Below are 22710 nucleotides of genomic sequence, written 5' to 3'. Positions count from 1 at the left end.
CTCATGCCCTGAATTATCCTTGCTGATCTTACATAGACAAGTAGACAAATCTGGTAGCCAGAGGGGACAGTTACACTGCTTGTTCAGTGATTGTATTATGTTGTCGAAACTGGGTTCTTTTTACTATTTTTCATTATATATTAAAACATTTTCCTTCCTTTGCTTGACAGAATACCGCTTTGAGGCTGGGGATATTTTCTTGTTCCTGCATCTGCCAGGTTCTTAGACCCATCTTTTAAGTACAGGGTGGAAATCTTTTCAAAGAGACACGATTTTCTTCTGGAATTTATCTCAAGGCTTTTGGTCATAGTGATGATATGGCAATGTCAGAGTAAGCTTGATTTTAATCCTTTTGAGGTTAATCAGATGAATTTTATTGATTTCAAATGACCCTGACTCATGTTCAGATTTGATGATGAGCAGAAAAGAGAAAGCATATGCATATGAAAGAAACTATTCTGTTCTGACAGCTGCACAGAAAGGAACCTTGGCTTTACATTTGAAACAGCACTCAAGTCTCCAAAAGTGATACCAAAACACATACTTCTTATAACTGTTTACAAATGCAAATGATGGGGTATAAAAAAAATAACAGTTGCTTATAATTGCAGCACATTTGTAGACTCCTCCAGAAATGTTGAATAAGTTTTTAACTTCTTAAAAAGGTCTGCCTGTGATCAGGTAAGACTCACTCAAGGTCTTTCAACTTCTGCTTCAGACCTCATTTTCCTTGTCTCTTAGATAGGACTACTGATACTTACAGGCTTATATCCTAAATGCAAAACAAAGAGGTCTTATTGGTGCAAATTTATGATCACTTGCCTCAGCAGGATTATGCCCTGAGAGCACCTTACTCTTCACCTACTGCTTAACATGAATGCTAAAAAACTGCTTCAGTTTTTGCTCTGACACCTTGTCTCTTCTATGTAACACTCTAAGTGGCTTTACCAGCAGGTGAAATATGTCATACTGTACAGTACCAAAGAAATGATAGAAATAGAGATCAAAGATCAGATTAATTTTCTGAACTGGTATTCATCTGAGATGAGACACTTCTAGAAGGTATTTTGCAGTTAGGAGGGAAGCTGGCCCACATGCCTGGGGAAACATTCCAGTTGGAAGGGGTTAGAGCAAAACTGAAAGAGGATGTGGACAAGATGTTTGGAAGGGCCATTTCACTCCTGTTTTAGTTAAATCCAGTCAAAGCCTGGACACAGCAGAGAGCTGTGGGCTAGGAGGGTGTTGGGGGGGAGAGACCTCCTTGCCAGGCTTGATTCAAAGACTATTTAGGCACAGCTGAGACTGGAAAATGCCGCTTTCCAAATGGGGACTTTGATGACAGATAGTTACATCCTGGGTGTGGATATAATATACCATGGGCAGAAAAGTACAGGGACTGTCTTTTGCCAGGGACTTATACAACCACATCTGTAGTTACCCACCATTTCCTCCCTGCCCCCCCTTGGAGGGGTTTTCTGTCCAAAAGTGTAAAAATTACAAATCCCAAAGAACTGCAGTCTGGGCTCTACCTAGAGAAACTTTTATATTGTTCATTCCATAAATAGCTCTTAGAGGCTGTCTGACGTCAGAGGATTTGGAGAGAGAGGCTGGTCTGAAAGTGAAAACAGCAGCAGTTCCAGTCTCACTACAAGAGCACAGTCAGTGAGAGGAGCAGCACAGGCATTTCTCTATGTGGATTACAGGACTGCAGAACAGGGAGGAACTGCGCAGAGACACGGGCACTACAGTGTAAGTGCAGCTGCTGGAGCAAATCTTCTCATGTTTTTGCTTGTTTTCAAGAACAAATCCCTGCAAGTATCACTTGTCTTTCTTTCCTTTCCTTTTTTTTTCCTTTTTTTTTTTTTTTCTTTTAAATCCTCTGAAATATCCTGAAGCCAGCTTGGCAGCAAACAGGATTCAGGTTTAGCTTGATTGCTTCTCCTAAAGCTATGCAGAGAGGCTAATAGTTCAGTCTTTTCTTTGCACTCTTCTATATGTGGATGGGGGTCACAGGGTATGAGGGAGTTTGAAGGAGGGAGAGAAAGAGAAGGACAGATCTTAGGAAGACTACAAAATTAACTGAAATTCAGCTCCTTCAGTGTTCTGGTAGCAGGACAGCAAAATTCCAAATAAGCCCTAGGCAAAATCCAGGTTCCTTAGACAACTTCACAATGCAGGATTTCTTTTTTAACTCTTTAATCTGTTGTCATGTTGTGCAGAAGGCATGTTCTTCTTTCCTTATGAGGACGACAGGCAATTTCTTGGCTCCCTGATAATGAAGTGCTGTCCCACTCTGTTTGCCAGGCTGCTGACAATAACTGATCCTGACATGAATATGCTGTGTCGCTCACTAAATCTAAGAAATTTAGCACCTTGAGCCTGTACTAGCTTGATACTAAGAGCTCACCAAATAACCCACTGCTTCTGTCGAGGAAAGAGGCATATCTCACACCCAAAACCTAACTGTAACAGGGTCATACATGAAAGAGGCAGCTACTACAAATAGAATCTCCCTGTGAAAAACTTGCAGAGGTACTGCTACAGAGATATGGTGCTAGTCCTAAAGACAGTAGTGATTCCTAATACCTTTTATATATTTATTTATCTATTTTACCTCAATGGTCCAGAGATTACCAAGCATACTGCATAAGAAGGTGGCATTTTCTGTGGTGTACTGAGTTGTATTTATTTAAAATTAAAATTCAGTGCAGCATTCATGCAATTAACCTCATCTCCCCCACCTCACATCTGGATGTCCCTTCTTCATTCCCAGAGCAGAGGTGGGAGCAGTTCTGCAGACAGCTGTGGAGGCAACTGCCCTCTTTGCTGGCATCTTCCTGAATGAGACCCATGACAGAAGCATTGCCCCACACGGGTGAAAGGGTTTGATGCCTCCTGTGTGAAGCTGACGTACTTAGCTAGCATTTGTAACTTTAGAAAACTCTTTGCTAGTGAGAGGGTGGTCGGTCTGTGCAGTTGCTGGAAGGAGACATGACACCCTTGAACATAAACACAAAGCTGGGCTAAGAAGCAAGAGCTATGCAAATTACACAATATAATGCACTGTGCTGCTAGGAATTGGCTTCAGCCAACAAGCAGTCACAAGAGAGGCTGATGCGAGTCAGCACTCCCTGGGCTGAGCTGTTTTGGTAATGGAATAAATCTGCAAATACTTTTCCTCTTGAGGGCAGCAGAATGGGTTGCTGGGGCAGGGAAAAGGAAGTAAAGTAGGAAAGGTGAGGACTGGGAGGAGGGAGTTTTGCAGAGATCTCCCCTGAAAAATGCAACTGAGCAAGCGCAGTTTGCGCTGAAAGCAACTGCAGGTTGATGTAACCACTGTACTGGCTAATGCACTGGGCAGATGTTCAAGGTCTAATCCCCACTAAAGGATACCATGCCATGCCATACCATGTAAAGCAAGCTAGGCTGAGCTGGAGAAAAAGCAACTGTATTGACTGCATGTGTAAGGAGGCATGTGTTCTCAGAGCCAGATCCTGCAGGGATGTACTTTTAAGTGAAGTCCCCAGACTTGGAAGGAATCAGTTTGGAATCTGGGTTGCCTTACCAGGAGATATCAGGATCCTTTTCCTATTTATTTCTTGCTAGATTTTGTTTCCAGTAGCCTAGCAGCTCCTTTTCCAATAAGCTGCTTTATTTTCTTAGCAACACCCTAATCACATTGACTGGCAATGTGAAAGAAACAAAAATCTTTAAGAAATATAGTAAATTGTTAGACACCTATACACCCCAATAAAAGCTTGAGAGCTGTCACATCCAACAAAAGTGCTTGACAGCCACAGATATGTTTACCTGGTTCAACAGTTAACCTGTCTGACATGCACTGGGCAATACAGAACTAATATATACAGAACTGCTGAAAGCTGAGAAGGTGAGAAGAGGAACTGAGAAGGAGATAGTTCCAGATTTGGGGTGTTTTAAGATGACTGCTTCCTCTCTGTCTCACAATTCCTCTCTATGTTCTCCAGCTCAGCATCCCACTAGTGAGTGACACTACCTGCAGGGGTCTGCAAGTCTGGAAGTTCTTTGTGGGCTGTTTGTTGTGGTTCAGAAGGAAAACTGCACACTGAGTGGAAGGGTGGGAGGAGAAATGGGAAAGGACATACTGATCTGGTAGGAGACAAGTCTAGTGTCTCGTGAGAATGCGTGGGACATCATTCAGCATCCATGAATTTGCATGAGGTTATACCAGCCAGGAAACTGCCATTTCTTCTACTGGTAGACACTGACCCTGGAAGCAAGAGAAACACAATATGGACAGGAAAGACATCTTTTCAGTTTTGCTTTGTAAAACACAAAGCTATTCCCTGTTGGAGTTTATGACAGTCACAGTACAGCCCTGAGGTTTTAAAAGTCTATATTATGTGTTGTGAAGTGCAGTCTCATGGTTTTACAGAGCTGAGTAAGCAAATTCTTTGGATATCCTAGTGGCCTTACCACACTGTGTCACTTGTCTGTTGCTATCGCTGTTGTTTATGTTAGTTGTGCTCCTTATATGTAACGGAGATCATTCTGTTCATCTTGAAATCAGTTGCAAAATTTTTCCTTACCAAATCCAGACATAGCATGTACTGACTGTATTTTGTTGGCGGGGAGGCATGGCAAGAGTTGAACAGCATCTTGAAGGCATCTTCCAGATAACTTGGGTTTGCGCCATCTGCCTTAGCTAACATGAAATTCCCCCAAGGTCCAATGGAATCCCAGAAACCCATCTAGTCCCTTCAGGCCAGCCATCTGACCTAGCGATTGAGCAATCAGGGGACACCATTTCCTGACACTTAGGGGAAGGATGTGTGGGAGGTTTGGCTTTCAGTGCTTTAATTGCTGTGAATTTTCAAACTTGGGTCAATCCTATGGAGATCTGACCTCCTCTCTCTTCCCTGCCCCTGCAGCCCCTAGGCAAGCACAGCGTGTTCCTAAATTAAAGTTGACTGCTCTGACTTTCTTTGGATGAAAGAGTTTACGTGTAGTTTTCCGTGCTCTTTGTTGTGTTGATGATTGACAGTGATGTCTCTTGTGGCTTTTCTATTTTACCAGTTGTGTTCCCTAATATCAAACTCAATTTAACTGCGGCATTTGCAGAAAACTGGTAGTAGTAGGAGTCAGTATATATACTAACATGCAGTGTATCTGATTAATTTCTCATTTTTCTGCAGTTCCATTTAACAGTGGAGTGACTTCTGTTTGGCAGTACTCTGAGTCATTATCAGGCTGAGGATTTGTTATCTTCCAAACTCTGTGTAGGCATTATCTTTCATAACGCTATGTAAATTAGTTAAATGAGATTTATTTGGTTGGATTCTTAGCCAGTGCAAATAGGTATGGGGGCCTCAGTGTAGCTATGACAAATGCATTCCAGCTGAGGATTTGGCCCAGTGTCTTCAGACTGGTAATGAGTAACCTGAGGCAAAGACAGTGCAAGTCTGCTCTCATCTGTACCAGTGAAAGTTTTCTGTAGCTCTGTGTTGTTCAAGAAACTTAATCCAGGCTTCAAATACAAGTAAGTTCAAGTAGCATCAGGATTGGTCCAGAGAAACTGAGGCCCAAGTTGTGCAAAGTAACCTGTAATTTTGGCTCTTTATTTTTAGTGTCTCGTTAAGGCACCAAGACACTCAAAAATTGAGACAGCCAAAATTATAAGCTGCTTTTGGAATGCTGGCCAACTGACTTGGGCAAATCTACACAGTGGATTTGATTCTTCTCACATACTACTTTTTAAAGTAGTGTAACTCTCGGAAGGTTAGTGGAGTTGTTGCTGTTTTACAGCAGTGGAAGTCACAGAGGAATATGTCACATTGCAGGAAGCTCCCTTGAGATTTGATGTGTCAGTCCTGAACTCACATTCAGTTTTTCTTGACTCATCCATGTTGTGTGCTACTTCGATTTGCTGAGAACCACATAGCCATGAGCCCATGAACACACCACATGCTGAACAGCACTATTGGTAATGCAGCCTCAAGCTTTCTTAGTGCTTTGTGTTAAATTTGTACCTGATGATGGTCAAACAGGCTTTTCCTTCCCTTAGGCTTTCTGTCCGGTTTGTAAGTTGCTCAAAGTTCATGTTCTATGTTAGATTTATTTTTTTCAATTTGTGTTCCATATGGTATTTCAATACCTAAGATTTTGGCTTCTTTGGTGACCCCTATGGTATCAGATAATGTCTCCTAGTAGTAGGAGTTTTCTAGACTTGGGACAACATGGAAGAGCAAAACTGACTAGGAGAAGCTCATGGGTTTTGGATTCAATAGGAGAGTTATTCTGAGAGTATTACAGACTTATACCAGTGATAAGGTTTCTCTGGAGCTAGGAATTAGAGAGATTTAAGGTGGAAAGAAGGACATAAATAAGAAAGGGAGGATATCAGAAGGCTTGCTGGAATTCAAGGAGTGGGAGTTGGCGATCAGAAGGATGTGTTTAGACTGTGTGTAAATGGAAATAGAGGTAGCCTCGATGAATTAAGAAAAAGTTTGGCATCAAGAGAGGAATGGGCTCCCTCCCTGAATAACAAGTGCTTGCTCATTTCCCAGTTTTGCTTGCTTCAAAATAATAATCACTGAAGTTGATATTTCTGCTCATGGGCTTTGAAGTTCTCATTTGTTTTTGTTGAAGTGTATTTTTCTCTTCACTGCGTCCCAGGATGACTTAAATTCAGGAAAGGCATGTGCCAACCCAGCTCTTCTTTGAATTGAGGACAAAGCTGATTTGTGAGACCTAACAACTCCCTTCTATCTCCTTGGTATATTACATTTTTGAGGAGGCATAAACAAAGACTGATTTTTACTGTTATGGCTTTTAGTATTCAAGGCAGTGAACAAGGCTGATTTGGGAGGCTTTGTATTGTGTTTGCTCTTCAAAGAGGCAATGTTTTTAGCTGCTTAAACAATTGAATTAAGGAGCCATGAAGCTTTAAGAGATGGAAATTTACACAGTACCCTGTTCATCCTTGAAGAAAGTGGTCAGGTCCAATTTAACTTTTTAAGATCAAATCTGAAGATGTATTGCCAGGACATTTTCATAAATTAAGTACACAAACACACAGACACACAAAAGGTGGAAAGAACTTTTCTGCCAAGGAGCACAATCCAGGTTGAATTTCATTATGAAGATGGCATGCAAGGATACATTTCAAGGGTTTACTGTCACATGGCAAGATGCCCTTCTCTCAAGATAAACCTGTGGGAAGAGATGAAAAATCTTGGAGGATGGGTCCACTGGTAGCTATAAAACATGGTCATCTGGCCGTATTCTCATCTCCAAATCCTAAACAACTAAAAGGATTGAGCAAGGGCAGGATCAGCCTATATATGCTATTTCTATATGCTTTCCCTAACCATCTGCAGCTGACCATTGCTTTGAGATATGGTACTGGTTTACATGGATTTCTGATCTGACTCTATGTACTAATTTTTATATTCTTGTAGTCTTCAAGAAAGGAAACACTGTGAAGATCCTCTGATGTTTTCGCTATTCTACAAGGGAGAAGCAGTCATATCTATAAGATGTGGATTGAGAAATCTGACCAGACACATCACAAACGACCAGAAACTTATTAGCATTTTAGAGTCCTTTAAATGTCAAGAATACACATGAATAAACTACACCTTCATTTCTAGCAGTGTCTGTGTCATCTTGTCAGTGAAAAAAAGTGACCAGCATCTCTCCTTGTTCCCCAATTCAAAGTATATTCCAAAAAGGGACAGTTTTTTGCAGAGAGAATTTCATTTGCCAGCCACCCTTCAGTTATTTTTAGAACTGTTTTGCATTTTCTTTTGCATTTAAATTTTTCTCTAAATTTGAACATTTCAAACAGGCTTACTCATCAATAGTAAGATTATGGCTAATATTTTCATAAATAACAAATATATTGTGTATTTCCTTTTTCCAGGAAAGTTCAGTGCTTAAAAAACTAAGAAGGCTATTTTTAGGTGTTTCAGGCTGGTCTTGGAAAATCATTAATCTCTTTGCACGCTCTTGGTCCTGCACTGTCATCTGTTTTCTTTCAAATCTCCAGAAGGCTGTGAAGACATACGTGGGAATTCCACGTTGTTCTGCATCAGCCTGCCAGTTCTGCTTCTCTCCTTGTCAGGTCAAAGGGAACAACTTTTTCAAGAAAGAATGAAACTACTGTGGACCTGTATAAGCATCCTTGTCTCTGCTGATCTGTGCGTAGAATTTTCCTGGACTCTTGTAGAAGTGTAACATTATTTCCCTCTATTTTATTCCCCAAGAATATTACAACACTTAGTTCCTCTGAAAACATATAGTCAATAAATCATCACCCTACAATACAATATGTTCTGTACTTTCCACTGGTTTAAGATCAAACCCCGAATGCTGTGGGTATTGTATACTCATTAGCCAGATTGTTGCTGATGGAGCTGGGACAATCTCAATGGACTGGTCCTATTTAACCAGTAGGAATTAATGATAAGGATTTTTTCTTGTCTGCAATCCTACAGAATACAAATGTGTGAGGATAAGTCGCATATTTATAGGAATATAAAATTAGCAATTTATTCTTTGCATTCAGCACTTTCCTTTGGAAAATTTCCAAGCACTTTACAAATATTAACGGATTTATCATTTTAGGAAATTGAGATACACCTTTCTCAGATGCCTGAAACCTGATTGGAGTCTATACTATCATATAAATACTCTCACTACAGGTAGATTAGAGACCCATTTTCTTTCAGCTGTCTTTATGTCCCCTGAAATGTTAGTTTAACAAAGCTATAGCAATTAAACTGAAATAACAACATCTTTATCATTATGTTGCATTTAGATTTCTGCCTGGCAAACAAGCCGTATATTTACCAAACTCAAACTTCTCCCAGAATGCAAGTATACCATCCTTCTACTGAGTAGGTACTTCTCACCTTTCTTTCTTTTCCCTTCCTCCCTCTCCTCCCTTCCCAGACCCTCATGCTACAATCCCCAGTTTTCCCGTTCCTCACTCTTCATTTAGGTTTTCGTCTACACTGAGAATATGAAATTTAGGTGCTGCTGCTAATGACTGCAAGAGATCTGCCCTGACTAGGTGGAATGGTTTTATTTGTTAGGTTAAACAGCATACATCTGCAGAGAGCGTTTTTCAGGTGTTGTGGTTTAACCCCAGCCAGCAACTAAGCACCATTCAGCTGCTCACTCACTCTCCCCATCACCCGCCACTGGATGGGGGTGAGAATTTGAATGATAAAAGTGAGAAAATTCATGGGTTGAGATAAAGGCAGTTTAATAGGTAAACCAAAAGCCATGTGCACAAACAAAGCAAAACAAGGGATTAATTCACCACTTCCCATCAGCCGGCAGGTGTTCAGCCATCTCCAGGAAAGCCAGGCTCCATCTCATGTAATGGTTACTTGGGAAAACAAATGCCATCAAATGCCAACATTCCTCCTTTCTTCTTCTTCCTCCAGCTTTGTATAGTGACCATGATGTCATATGGTGTGGAATATCCCCTTGGTCAGTTGGGATCAACTGTCTTGGCTGTGTCTCCTCCCAACCTTTTGTACACTCCCCTCCTTCTCACTGGCAGACCAGTATGAGAAGCTGAAAAGCCCTTGACTGCTTAGCAACAACTAAAACATAGGTGTATTATCAACATTCTTCTCATACTAAATGAGCAGCACTATACTAACTACTAGGAAGAAAATTAACTCTATCTTAGCTGAAACCAGGACACCAAGGCATCATTCTTCCTTACAAAGGTTATCACGAATGAGGCCATACACTGGTGCAGACAGTCTTTGTTTTCTCACTGAGTCACTGACCATTAAGCTAGGATGTCTGGACTATGAGTACCCTGCTTAAATCCATTTGGCAGAATCCTGACCCCCTCCAGGCAGGCGACCCCATCAGCATCTGCACAACAGATGAAAGAAAGCAAGATCTTGACCAAACATGAGGGGACTTTAGTCTTTGCTACTTTTGCAGCCATGTGTACAGCAGGAACCAATTAAAGTGTTTCTAACAGCTGAATGCACAGAGAGACAGATGCTCTGATCTGTCAGCATCCTCCTGCACTGTTATGCAGGGATAGAGTAATAACCGTGCGAGGGCCCTGCCAATATGAACTGTCTTCCAACTGTGCCCTACTGAGATATGAACTTGCCCTCATTGCTTGTTTCATACTTCTACTGCCCTGTGGGTCAGGTATCCCAATGTGTGAATCTCTCTGGCTCTGTTGTAGAGACCCTGAAATGTGTTGCCAATGACAGCAGTACAAAGCTTGACCTTAGTCTTTCATCTTCAGCAGGACTCAGGCAGTCTGTGTGAATGTTACAAAGTCTTCGACACTCACTGTTACTAAGTTATAGGGAGAAAAACAGATGCATTTTCTGACTACGTGAAATTTTCCTTGGGGGACCCATGAATTGTTTTCCAGCTGTGTTTGGGCTTATCTAGAATAGCTTCATGTACCTGCTGGGGAACATGTGTTAAGTTATAAATGTCCTACTGTGCCCTTCTTGACACATTTTATGTTTAAACAGAGGCAAAATTTAGCAAGCAACTCCTCACTGCCTCATTCCCTCCTTACTTACAGTGAGGATGTTTAGTATGTTCACATCTATCAGGACATCTTCAGATGCCCATACTCTTTCTGATTTATGCATCTGTAAGTGTAGCTAAGCTACTGTGAAATGGGAGCCTTATCCAAGAAAATACTTCCTGTAAATACAAGCTAGAGTTGACCTAACATAATATATTAATATTTTCATATGGTATCACTGTACTTTTTAATAAAAAGCAGTTTAAGAATTACACTTCAACAGTCTTGAGAATGAATTTTTCAATTACCAGCCTCAATTTTTTGCAGAAGATATCAATAGACAATTCAGATTACATACATATAAATATTTTGGTTTTACTCACTTTGACATAGAAGTATTATCTGTAGCTGTACATATTTGTATCCACTGGGCATGAATATTCAAATAAGAGTGAACTGATTTATGATAACTAGAATCAGATATCAGAAGTCAGGGAGATGATCTTATATCTCTGTTCAATGAAATACCTCATTTGTCATTGTCAGCTGCTTTAAACTAAGACTGAAATGGCTGCCTCACTTTACACTGGAAAACTTATCTAATTCTGCTTCCCACTGGTCACTTGAAAAGTCTCATGTTCTTGTGTGACTGTATTGGAATAAATGTGCTGTGGAGTCAACTGGACTCCATGTCTGTCATGCAGTTGTCTGTGATTGTAGGAAACAGAACATGATGACCTCGTAGTCCTGTACTCCCATGAATGCACATGACACAGAATCTAACTGACCACCCTACAGGCTCTGGTGACATGTGGGAGTGCAGCAAGTTAAAATGGAAGCAGATGGCGAAAAGTCCCCTCTGTGTTTTGCCTTGTCTTTTCTTTCAGGGATGTTGCCTTACGTCTTTGATCCAAATAGCCTGCTGAGGAAATATGTCTCCAAGCTATGATGAAACAACAGTAGGAAAGCTGTATTCAATTCTGGGTACTCAATACTAAGTGCTTACACAGTGATGGGGAGAGATAAGCAACCTTCATTTTTTCTTTGAGCACTTATTAGTCATGGTCTCTTGGGATTCTTTAGCTCTTTCAGGAGTAAACTTAATTCACAAAGAAGCTAGAGGGAGCTGGCCCATTTGGTGCCAGACTGGGGAGCAACGCCTCCAGAGAAATGGGAAATACTCTGACATCCGTTAGACTTTCTCCCATTGTTAATCTTGGGCTTGTTTCTGCTGGCTGGCCACTGCCTTTGACTGCCATTAATTGTTTGCATGACTCAGGGTATGTGCTTTCCAGTGTGCTAGCTATCTATCTATCTATCTATCTATCTATCTATCTATCTATCTATCTATCTGTCTATCTATCTACACACCTACCTACCTGTTTGTTTGTTTGCTGTAATAGAACAATCCAGGCTGCATGGATGTGTAAACTTTATTTTCTAGGTTTCCCATTTAGACTGTGTGACCCTAAGTCCATGAGCTTTCTATGTTCCTATATTTGTGGTGTTTGGACTTTTAAAGGTGAAGTCCCCACCAGCATTTTGGAGGCTTGTTTCTAGGGCCTGATATTGCCATTTGTTGTGGATCATACACACTGCATCTTGTGATGCTAATAGGGTGGGGAATAATGGGCTCTGTACCCACAGGGAAACTCCCTGACAAATTCACTCATGGGTGTCACAAAAGCCATTTTCCCAGTTCTGTGATGCTTGAAAGCAGTCTAAAAATTCTCCATGTAGAATAAGATGCCTTGCTAGATTTGTTTAATATCTCTGGACTTCACTTATGTTCTGAGTGTCCCATGAAACCATGAGGTCACAGTGAATGTTTTACTGCTCCTAGGCAAACGCACCCAGACTTGAGTTTGTTCAGAGTTCACTGTGGATGGCTTTTAAAACACCAGGGATGACTTTTACATATTCACTGAGCAGAGACATACTAATCACTGCATTATATTGGCATCTGCATATCTGACACACCCAGTGATTTGTTTGCAGACTTTCCCACACCCTCAGAGTTGCCACCTCTTAGTTTAGGTCATTTCTACCATGGCTGTGTCAGATGTCATTTTCCCTCCAGACCTTTTTGGGTGTAGCTAATTGCAGCAGGGAGAGAGGACAACATGAGGCTGCCTTTTGCAACTCACCTGAGTTGCATCATTAGACAGCATTAAAACATTCAGGGTGTTGGACTAGGTGATCGTTGGAGGTCCCTTCCAACTGAACGATTCTATTCTATTCTATTCTATTCTATTCTATTCTATTCTATTCTATTCTATTCTATTCTATTCTATTCTATTCTATTCTATTCTATTCTATTCTATTCTATTCTATTCTATGCTATGCTATGCTATGCTATGCTATTCTATGCTATGCTATGCTATGCTATGCTATGCTATGCTATGCTATGCTATTCTATGCTATTCTATGCTATTCTGTTCTGTTTAGGGGTGTTTGTCTGGTTTGCTTTGCCTTTTTTTTTTTCCTATGTACTGCTATCCATATCATTACAGTTGTTCTTCCTTTTCGCCTTCCTTTCTTTATGAAGCAGAGGAACATGGTAGTCATAAGAATCTAATATGGGCCTAACTATACCTCACCACACTGAACCACTGGGCCAACACAGGGCTTTCATTTTCTTACTACCATTTGGTATCAGTAGGAATATTTTGTTATATTTCTGTTCCATGGGGCCTGTCTGACGTATCAAAAAGTCTGTGTGCTTATGTTTAGTAGTATTTTATGATTTTTTTGTCTTGCTTGAACTGTGTCAGCTGTTGGAGGTCCTCTGCTGTAAAATGTGTCAGAGCTGACTAAGTGGCCCCTTATCCTGCCTGCTTTGCTAATTGTGCTGAGTCAAGTAGTATCTACTAGATATGCCAGCATGGAAGGTAAAGAAGGGTTTTGTTAACTCAGGGAAATGAGTGAATTATAGATGCGAGCTATGCTGCTGGTTTGGCCAATAATTATAGGCTGCAAACTTCACAAGTTCCAAAAGCCAAGCAACTTCCACCTTGCTTAATATTTTGGCAAGATATGAAGCAGCATTTATCCTTTAGAGGCATGTGTCAATTTTGATTTGGGTTAGAGACAGAAATCTGAAGAATTTGATGTTCTAGGATATTAGAGCTTCTTGCCTGTGTTCCACAGTGCATTTAGCACCAAGCGAGTCCTCCCTTAGGAAAAGATTCAAGAGTTTAGACTATTAGGAAGCATAACTTACAGAATAATGATTTTGGTCAATACTTCACCTGATTCAGTAAAATGTATCATTCTCAGAAATTTATCATTAGGTGCACTACAAACCGGACACAGCCTAATATAGCTGCCTTTGATTTCTGGTTTCTCTTTCTTTGTAGCTGCTTGAGACCTAGTTCTGGCAGCAACTTTTCACAAAACCAGTTATTTGTTTCTGACTACCCACAGACCTTAATAAACTGTCCTCTTCCGAAAAGTGTTAATATAGATGGCCCCTTACATGCCACCACTCTGTGTCTGAGAGTTGTGTTACAGTGGGCCAATTACAGGACCAAATTTATAGATTTGGGTTAGGTGTGGGTTTTTCAGTTTTTGTATTCAAAATTTATACAATTTGTGCTGTGACCCAAAGAGCCAAAACACCTTAGTTATAGCAGACATTGGCTTTGACCTGTAGGGCTTTTTTTTTTTTTTTTTTTTTTTCCAGAAATGTTGAGCATCCAAATCACCAGTTGACTTCAAAGGGAATTGTGGGTGTGAAAGCATTCAGTCTCTTGCCCAAGGTCACTGTGACAGTCAAAATCAGAGCTCCACAGAGCAGTTCCTGGATCCAAGTAAATAAACTTGAATGAAAAACTGGTAGAAATCTCTGAGATATGCAGAGAACCTGTGTAGCTGCACCACGAGCAATGCATCTTGTATTTCTTAATATGACTTAAACAACTGCACTTTCATAATAATAACAGCTATTGCCACCTATGCAGCGACTGTAACTACCAACTGAGTAGGAACTATTGTCCACTACTGAAGTAATCTCTTCCATTGTAGCAATTGTTTTTAAAATACCACATCTTGGGAATTGTTTGGAATGCCCCTTCTATGTTGGCTTGGCACTGACCTACCTGCTTGCAGAGTGTGAAGCAGTGCTTCTTGGTTTTCTTTCCTGAGAACTTACCACGGTTGGCTTTGTGCCAAAGAGGTGGGTGACCAATGCAGAAAGCCCTGCTTTTTCATATCCACTTCAGTAAGTTTAAGGTTGCCTTGAAAATCCAACAGCTGTGGAAAGCAGCATGCTGGAGTGGTGCCACGACCTCATCTTTCCTTATAATGTCAGCTGAATCAGCTAGGGAATTCTGGCTGCACCTTTTCACAAAAACAGTCATTTGCCTGAGCTCTCATTAGCACACTCCAGTGATCAGGGTGCACCATGCTGTGCAAAAACTCCACATACTTCAGGAATAATGTAATCTACGTTTTTGTCTGAGGTCTAAGGCATGATTTGACTCATGGTGATTTAGAGCTGAAATAGAAGAAAGCCTGGAGAAGTGGGCTAAACATTTTTCTCATTTAGCTGAGTTGTCTAAACACTGGGGACTAAGATGAGCTTATGCAGAGCCTTCTAACATTGACTCTGAGTCAGGCATTATTATATCTCTTTTAGAGAGTACAAAGTTGGAAACATGAATTGGCTTGCCCATGCCCGCACAGAAATGCACACCTAGTGTCAGCATTACAAGTTGGTTACTCAGAAGCACACAGATATGCAACATGTATCACACTTCTTCCCACCCCTACTTGCTGTAAAGATTTCTTGCAAGGGATCAGATGCATACTCCTTGTTCTCTTGCTGTCTTCTGTGAGTATGATTGTTCTCTTTTGGTGTAATTTGCTTTTTAATATAAAAGTCTTCATTACTAAATTAATGCTTTTCAATGCGTACAGTTTCATGATCACTGTAAAAATGCAGTTCCTTGAGTCTGAGAAAGTCTGTACCTATAGAGCTTTCTGTTGTTCACTCTCTGGGTAAACCAGTAGACACTGGTGAAAAGTGAGAGAAGACATATGAAGATTTGCAGAAGTGGCCAAAGGAAATTTTCCTGGCCATTGCAAAGCACAACACTAAAAATGAGAGGCAAATCAATTTAAATGAAATCAAGAGGTTGAGAAACTAAGAGGTTTAGAAAACTTCAGGTTGATGCTGAGGTTGAGACTTAGGTTTCCTGTCTCTTGACAATTTATGAATCCCTTAGCCTCTCCCTAGATGTTGAGCATAACTGTTCGTGTCAACTTCCCTACAGCCTGGAGCAGAATCTGCAGCCCCTTTCCTTTCAAGCCTTTGGAATTTACATAACCCTGCAATTGTAGAAATGCAAAATGTGGCTCTGGTTACAATAACAAGGGGTTAGGGAACGTAGGGAGAGATTGTAGCGGCAAAGGCATAAAAGCAAAACAAAACAAAACCCTACATGCTGTTTTAATTTCCAGCAGCCACGTGAGAACTGTCCTGCAGTTCCTGGCTATAAATAAATCTCTGCCGTCATAGGAAGACAAAAAAAAAAAAAACTGAAAAACCAAAACTGTTCACATTCCTCCTAAATTTTGTTAAGGTTATAAAAAATAAAGGAAAGATAAATATTTCAAAAGCGGAGTGTGTCTTTGCTGAGGAATGTCAAATTATGACTCAAGGGGGTTGATATTTGCATCAAGTGAAGAAATATGGCATTAAACCTATCTTCCCTTGTTCCATCTCCACCAGCTCTTTTGAGAAAACCACTTAGGACTGAACATGGATGATGTGCCAGGCAATGCTGCTTAAAGCCCCAGGGGTTCACTGCCCTAATGTCAGCTGAGGCAGGAACTTTTTTTGAGATGAATGAGGACTACACAGAAGTATGCCTGTTGCTTCTTGTCAGATGTTACATCTTAGTGCTCTTACATGGTGTACTAGGAAGACGGGGACTTGGTGCCAGGGTTTTTCCACTTCCTGGTAACTTGGGGTTAGGACTGTAACTTGTTTCTTTGAAGAGATGCAGAAGTAATGGGAATGCTCTTCATGTATTTTTCCAGCTTTGAGCTTTCATTTATCAGACACAACTTGAAGAATGGGCTGGATAGAAGCCCGTGAAAGGTATTAAACACATGGGGTAGAATCGTGAGAATTTTCATTGCATTTGCTCTCCTACAGAAAACAACAAAACCAAAACCAAACACAAACAAGCAAACAAAAACCACACACAAAACCAAACCAAAACAAACAAAAAAATCACATGCAATCCAAGTGGTGAAATAGACATGGTAAAATCCTCCAACATTCTTAATTTAAGGTTTTTATGTTCTTATGACTGCTCTTGTATGTGAAAAAATGTCGAAGTTAATAAAGACTACTCAAAGAGGCAGCCCTTGAGAAAAAAACTAGGTTTAATGAGGGCAGAAGATCAAGTCCATAGCAATAGCTTTTCTCTGAACTGTTTCTTTTTTGTTGTTGTTGTTTTCCCTAATTCCAAAAGATAAGTTTTGTGAAATAGACTTATCTTGCAAATTTTTGCACATTCTTAAGGTTGGAAGCTGCTAGCAAGGGTGTCAAACTGATTTTCAACAGGGGCCACATCAACCAGCTCAGCAAGAATAGTTACATTTATACAGTCCTAGAATTACATTTGGCCCTTTGAAGGAAACTGAGGCTGATGTGGCCTCAGTGAAAATGAGTTTGGCACTCCTGTTCTAAAGGTTATTCACTGTCGCTTTTTTTTCTATCATGTGCTGCTTTCATGCAAGACTCAGATGCCAGGCCTCCAAAACTCTTGGTATGTGTGAGATTTAGGCATTTTGGAGAGTGACGTCTCCAGTCAGATTGGAGGTGTTATTTCATTTCTTTTATGAGCAAACCTTGCTGTAGCTATTGCCTAACCTGAACTGACCTGAACAGTACCAGTATCTTCTCCCTCTGCCATCAGGAAGACAGGATGCTGTGGCAGTTACAGTGCTGGGAGCAATAGAGGATTCTGACTTCAAGAACAAACAGATAGAAGTCAGTTTCAATAAGAAAGAAAAACCAAGCCAAAGAAACACAGAAAATATAGTACAAGAGTACTACTATGTACACAGGTAGTGTGTGTTCCTGTCTAAACATTAAGGCCTACCCAAAGCATTCATTATTGGACCCATTTGACTCACTGGGAAATTAGGCAAGAGAAAGAACTAGGCTGCAACATGGCAAGTCCAGGGACTAGGTTTCCTTACTTTTGGGGAGTACAGTCAACATGAATTCATGTACTGTTGATAAAAGGTACTGTGCAAAGCAGTACCTTCACTGCTCCATTTTACTGCAGTTTTCCCTCTCAATGTCACTTCTAGAATCATAACTTCTCAAATTAACTACACAGTTCAGCTGAGGACAGACAAATAATAACACACTTTCCCAAGGCAAACTCTTCCTGCCCTTTTGAAAAATCAGCCCCATACAATTTTTTCAGCAACATCAAAGACTTAAGAGAAGTTGATAGAGAATCTTGACATCAGGCTCCCTCTTTCATGCATTAAATCTAGCCTGCTCCTACAGAGTTTCAGTCTCAAATGAAATGTCTCATTACGGACTGAGTGGCTAAAAAAAATACATATATATAGGTGTGTTATTCCAACTATACAGATTAATTACTAGAAATAGCAGTGGCTGTACTGCTGAAAATGTGAACAGTGTTTTGATTCTCTCTGTTAAAGTGAGGAATAGGTTTTATAGACCTGTGAAACAGAGTGATTGAATGAATCAACACAGATTAAAGGTCCTATAAAGTTTTTACTTCTGTATATTTCAGATGACCACATTTTTCATAAGTGATTAAGCCATGAGTGAATGACTCAACTCCTCCCACTAAAAAAGCCAAATGCTTACTTGTTATCATCAAAGTGTTTTTTGTTTTTTTTTTTCTTTTAATTTCTGCCCATTTACTCTGTTATTTCATGTATTTATTAAATTTTGCCTTGCTTTTCCCTTTTTTAGAAGACATAAGCTATTGTGGGAACCCTCTCACTAGTCAGGAGAGGTTTAGTTATGTGACAACACAATGACATGGCTAAAATGTGCACAGAAGGCTTTTGAAAAATGTACGAGGATCACTTCATTGCAGAGTGAGATGCTGCAGCACTGACATATGCAGACATGAATGCAGAATCAAACAGTGAGTGCTCCATACCAAAAATAGTGCTATAGAAATAAGCAGGCCTGCTTGGTAAGGAAGCTTAGAGTTACCACACGTGGCTAAACACAGGTATGATCATCGATTCAAGTCGAGTTTCAGCTGATTAGAATGAAAAACTGTGAAAACTGCAAGTGTCATAGGGAAGAGAAAATGTAATGCCATGTGAATTGTATGACTAATGATAGATCCTTAGGGAATATAACCTTTAGCAGACAGCCTTAGGGTAACCAGGGCCATGGGAGGTTTTCTCTACATAAATGAGATGGAAAACTTTAGTTGAAGCTTCTTTCTAGGAAAGTAAAGCTCCAAATCTTAAAATGTGGTCTAACATTTCAGTGTGGTGAAGGGTACCAGGCAACAAGACTGGAGACTGGGAAAGAAATATTAACACCAGCAAACTGGGAAGGAACTGTGATTTGCAGGGAAACTGATTTGAGTTGAACCTGAACTGTGGTGTTGCTTTGAATGGACATGAGGCCTCCAAGAATGCACTATCTTTGAATTTGCAAGTGTTCCCTGGAAAGCACAGGAAGGACAAACTGCAGCAGAGAAGGATCCTGATGTTGCTGTGAAGTGAATGTCATCCAGTGGATGATAACCTCTGCTTGAGACTACGTCATCATAGGGATGGATGATGAGCCATTTGAGAGCTTATGGGTCAAGATTAGTGGGGAATACCCAGAGACTTGATGATCTTAGAGGTCTTTTCCAACCTAAATGATTTTATGATTCTACTCAAGTCTTCTTCACTGTGGTCTTGTCTTGAAGTGCTCACCTTCAGAAATCCCAGGCCTCTGAGACCGGCAGCAAATTATGTAGCAAGGAAGACTTAACCTTGATGGATGAGGACAGGGTTAGGGAATATTTAAATAAACTGGACAAATAAACAATTAAGTCCCTGGGATACATGCACAAATGCTGAGAGAGCTGTCTGATGTCATTGTGAAGCTACTCTTGATTAGCTTTGAAGGTCATGGCCACTGAAGGAGGTTCCTGAGGACAGGAAAGAATCAACTTTCATTTTTATCTTCAAGGGGGACAAGAAGGAGGATCTGGAGCACTACAGGGTGGATAGCTTCATTTCAAATGCCTGGGAAGGTGATGGAGCAAACAACCACAGAAACCATTTCCAAACATATGAAGGACAAGAAGATGACTGGGAGTAGTCAGCACAGATGTATCAGGAGAAATCATGTGTGAAAATCCTGATAGCCTTTTATGATGAGATGGTTGGCTTTGTAGATGTTGTTTATTTTAATTTTAGTAAGGCTTTTGACACTTTCACATAATATCCTCTTTGACAAACCAATGAAGTGATGGCTAGATAAGCAAGCAGTAACATGGCTTAGTAGCTGGCTGAGTTGCTGGGATCAAAAGGTTGTGGTCAACAGCAAAGAGATCAGTTGCAGGCACATGAATGTTGTATCCTAGAGTCAGTACTGGGATCCAAATCTGTTTAACATCATTAATGGCATGGATGTTGGGACCGAGTGCACCCTCAGCAAGTTTGCAGACAACATAAAACTAGGAAGAATAATTGATAGAATTGTACTGCTACGTGGAGTGACCTCAACAGGAACCTCATAAAATTCAACAAAGAGAAATTCCAAGTCCTGTTCCTGGGGAGGAATAGTCTTATGCACCAGTACAGGCTAGGACCAACCAGCTGGAAAGCAGCTTTTCAAAAAAGGACTGGGAGTCCTGGTAGGCAACAAGTTGAACAGGAGTCTGAAATGTAGCCTCATGGCAAAGAAGGCTGAAAGCCTCTGGGCTGTATTAGGAAAAGTATTGCCAGCAAGTCAAGTTCAACATCGGTGGGACACATCTGGGGTGCTGTGTCCAGTTCTGTGGTTCACTAGGGCAGGGGAGAGATGTATGTATTGAAGAGAGTGCAATAAAAGGCCACAAAAATGATTATGAGTTACTTTGCCCATGACAGAGTAACCTGCACCATTAACATGGGCTGAGTTGTAGACATTGTCTACATGGATTTCTCCAAGGTTTTCAATACAGTTTCCCATAGCCTCCTTCTAGAGAAAGTGATGCATTACAGTCCAGACAAGTGGTCTTTGTGGTGGGTGGGGAACTGGCTGACAGGGAGACCTCATCACCATGTTTCAGTATTTAAGTGTGGCTACAAAAAAGATGGAGACTCCCTTTTTACCATGAGTCACATGGAAAAGATGGGGAGTAAAGTGTATAAGAGGAAAATTTTTCACTATGAGAACAATCAGCCATTGGAATAATCTCCCTAGGAAAGTGGTGGATTCACCAGCATTGAACACTTTTAAGATTCAGCTGGACAGTGTACTGGGCCATCTTTCTAGACTGTGCTTTTGCCAAGAAAGGCTGGATCAAATGATCCTTGAGGTCTCTTCCAGCCTAGCATTCTAGGATTCTGTGGTACATCTGATGTATGAAGAGGGACTGAGAGACCTTGGACTGTCTATTCTGCAGAAGAGAAGGTGTGAAAGGATATTATCAATATGTATAAATAACTGATGGTGGGGGGAGTAAAGAGAATAGAGCCAGATGTTTCACAGTGGTGCTCAGTGGCAGGACAAGACCTTATGGGCACAAACTGAAATACAGGAAATTCCATTTAAACATAAGAAAAACTTTAAAAATATGGGCTTGAACAAGTACTGGAAAAGGTTGCTCAGAGAGGTGGAAGCTCCATGCATATAGACACTCAAAACCTGACTGGATCAGGCTACAGGCAACCATCTTCAGCTGATGCTCTTTTGAGCAGTGGGTTTGGAGCAGATGATTGCCAGAGGTATCTTCCAACCTCAACTGTTCTGTGCTCTGCAATACCTTAATCTGTTCTTTTTTCATGACTGAGTCAATACAGCTCAAGAACTGTGATCACAGCTGACACTTACTATTTTGAGCCAAGTACTATTTGGAATGCATTGTCCAACATCCTCTTAAAATAAGTTATGCCAGGACAAAAATCAGAAATTGTGGTGAAAGGTTTTGAGGGGAGCAGTAGAATTGCTTCTTGTGCTATATGTAGTTTGAGGCTGGGTGGAGGACTTCACTCTCTAATGTTTCTAATGTGATATCTTTCACTGGTATCAAATTCCTACGAAGGGGAAAAAAAAAAAAGGCTCGGATTTGCCCAGTGTTAATAGACCTCTGTTAAAGTTAATATTGTTACTTCAGTGGAAAATGGGGTTAATGAAGGGCAACAAGGCCCTGTGTTTCTGTTATCTCCAAAAGACTACAGTTTCTATGAATATTCTTAAGGCACCCACGGAGGAACTGACAATTTTAATGATGTTTCTCTTAAAACAGCTTAGTTAAATACCATGGGAAGCAAACAAGGAAAAGGTCGCTTTAATGGTATTTCCTAAGACGACAGTACAGCAGCATTTGTGGAATGTCCTGAAGCACAATCGTTTGGCTTTAATAAAAAATAACCAAAAATCCCCAACAAAAAGAAAATTAGCTGAATGATAAAACTAAATAATTCATAACAGATTTCCTCCTAAATCCTGGAAGTCATCTGTCTAGAGCAGCTGATACAAAAGAAGCCAAGAACCATCTTTGTGTATGTTAATCACAGTCTGTGCAAACAAATTCGTTTCTTTTTCTCTATCAATGATCTCTTATGATCCCTATACTCAAAGTTAATGTGTAAAGTAATCAGCCATTGATTTGTCTATAACACAGATGCAATTAGAGTTGAAGATATAATGGCACATGAGAGATACTCATGCTGGATTGGATTTTAGAGTGTATTAAGACCACTGTTGAGTGCTGCAACGAAGAAGCCTTTAAGAGTTTTCTTGTCTTTACATACCCAAATAGTACCTACTACCTGCATCTTCTCTTGATTAGTGTCAAGCATGTGCTTCAAATCATTCTGGTTCAAGACAAAGTAATTTAACCAAAACACTGGAAAACCAGTCTTGCACTGAAGTTAACAGAGACCATACAGGAACCTCTGTATTTATTTAATCTGTAATTTCTTTTGAAAGTCACGAAACATTGGGGAGGCCCTTTATATTGATAGAAAGCTAA

The 22710-nt window shown here is 40.5% G+C and overlaps 1 protein-coding gene across 1 annotated transcript in view; it reads left to right on the top strand.

Annotated features, from left to right (window-relative positions):
* Nucleotides 1-1663: 1663 nt before the first annotated feature.
* DAAM2 (dishevelled associated activator of morphogenesis 2) overlaps nucleotides 1664-22710 on the top strand; it is a 214598-nt gene continuing 193551 nt past the window's right edge. Inside the window, exon 1 of the mRNA XM_065833150.2 lies at nucleotides 1664-1749. The gene's annotated coding sequence lies outside the window, so the exon portion shown is untranslated. The remainder of the gene's footprint in view (nucleotides 1750-22710) is intronic.

This window comes from Patagioenas fasciata, chromosome 3 (assembly GCF_037038585.1).
Source record: "Patagioenas fasciata isolate bPatFas1 chromosome 3, bPatFas1.hap1, whole genome shotgun sequence".
Taxonomy (NCBI): Eukaryota; Metazoa; Chordata; class Aves; order Columbiformes; family Columbidae; genus Patagioenas; species Patagioenas fasciata.
Note: the sequence above shows the minus strand (reverse complement) of the source record. Positions and strands in the feature narration are given on the sequence as shown.